The sequence below is a fragment of the Gavialis gangeticus genome, unplaced genomic scaffold, assembly GCF_001723915.1.
Source record: "Gavialis gangeticus isolate Ggan-Ray unplaced genomic scaffold, GavGan_comp1, whole genome shotgun sequence".
NCBI lineage: Eukaryota > Metazoa > Chordata > Crocodylia > Gavialidae > Gavialis > Gavialis gangeticus.
Genome location: NW_017728991.1, coordinates 418706 through 420249, shown reverse-complemented (window position 1 = coordinate 420249; position 1544 = coordinate 418706). Strand labels below are relative to the sequence as shown.

At 57.4% G+C, this 1544-nt stretch overlaps 1 protein-coding gene across 1 annotated transcript in view; it reads right to left on the bottom strand.

The window, feature by feature from the left end:
* The window catches only part of CBX2 (chromobox 2), a 21675-nt gene that overhangs the window by 18597 nt on the left and 1534 nt on the right, over window positions 1–1544 (bottom strand).

The following is a 1544-nucleotide window of genomic DNA, read 5'->3' as shown; positions in this document are numbered from 1 at the left end:
GCTCCCACCAACTCATGCTCTTTGGGCCCGACCCCGGAGCCGGCTCCCCAGCCGTCGGACTGGGAGATGGTCGAGGCCGCAGCTCCCCAGCTTAACCACGAGGACATCATGGGAGACCAAGTCAAGGGCTTTCTTGAAATCCAGATCTGTGACCTCAACCTCGTCTCCCTCGTCCAGGCGCCGCGTCACCTGGTCGTAGACGGAGGCGAGGTTGGGCGGGCAGGACCTTCCAGCAACAAGTTGATAATCCTGAAGATCAGAAGCTTCCCAATGACGCGACTGAAGCGTCTGATGGAGCAGCAGGAATACAAAGCAGATTTAGCAAACCAGACCCGTGAAGGGAATGAATTTTGAACAGAACTGCAGTTCACATGCTGCCAAGCAGAGACGCCAGGCTCGACTTTAGCTCTGACCCCCACACGCTCTGGCCTGATGGACGAGTCCTGCCATAATGGCCATGGATGGAAGCTGCAGCTGAAGTTTCATCACTCACCATTTAAATGAACTTAAGCTGCTCATTTATTTCTCTAGCACAGCTGTGAGACTCCTCTCCTAGCTGCTGCTGCCTCCGAGTGATAAATATTTTGTAGCTGTTGAGCCGAGGAAGGAACATATAAGCTGACTGTGAGCAGCAAACCCAGCCTGCGGAGAGGGACGAGGCCTGTCTGGATCGGACTGGGGTTCTGGGCCGCGCCCGGGATGGGGAGCAGAGGGCTGGTGCTCTTGCACCTTCTCGTACAAGGTCGTGCTCTGTGCTGTGCAAGCATGCCTCCATGGGCTTTCCCTGCCTCTGAGCACCCATCCTGGGGAAAGCATGTAGTGGACAGACAGGTGGGGAGAGCAACGTGGGGTCAGACTGGAGACGAGGCCGTAGCAGCGTTGCAGGATCCCAGGATGGCGACGATGCAGCATAGCACCGTTTCACAGACAGTTTTGATCCGTCGTAGAGCACCTGAATGCAGGCAGGGGCTGTGGGTGCTTTTGTTGTCTCCATCTGCAACGTGTGCTCGTGTGCCAGGAGCGGCAAAGCGGTGCCCGCTTGCTCAGAGAGGTTCTTCCAGGGAATCCTTCCCCCCATAAGAGCTGCCCTTTAGGGTTAGGAGCCTTCGCTCTATTCCTGGTGTCCTTAAGACTGTCACATCTACCCATGCTCAGATAGTGCCAGTGCCACTGTCTCTGTCCCTGTCGTGACTTAGGACCATCTGGGGACAGGATGCTGTTGTAGCCACGCTACAGACACAGGGTACAGGCAGCCCTGGCCCGGAAGAGCGGATGCTCTAGGTAGAGGCAGGGACTTGGGGAAGGGATGGGGGGTCAGATACAGGCTGGAGGGGGATGCCTGCAAATGTGGGATCACTATCATGACCCCGTCTTTGGGGGTGTTGTGGACACGTGGGAATCCCCGGGGTGTGGAGAGTGCAGGCCCAGGCAGGGCGGAGACTTGTTGTTGACCTGAGCCTGCATCTTCTGTTCTTCCTGCCGGCGATTGAGGGCAAAGGGTGCAATGAATGCAGCTCCTGAGCTAGCATGGGGGGGGGGGGGGG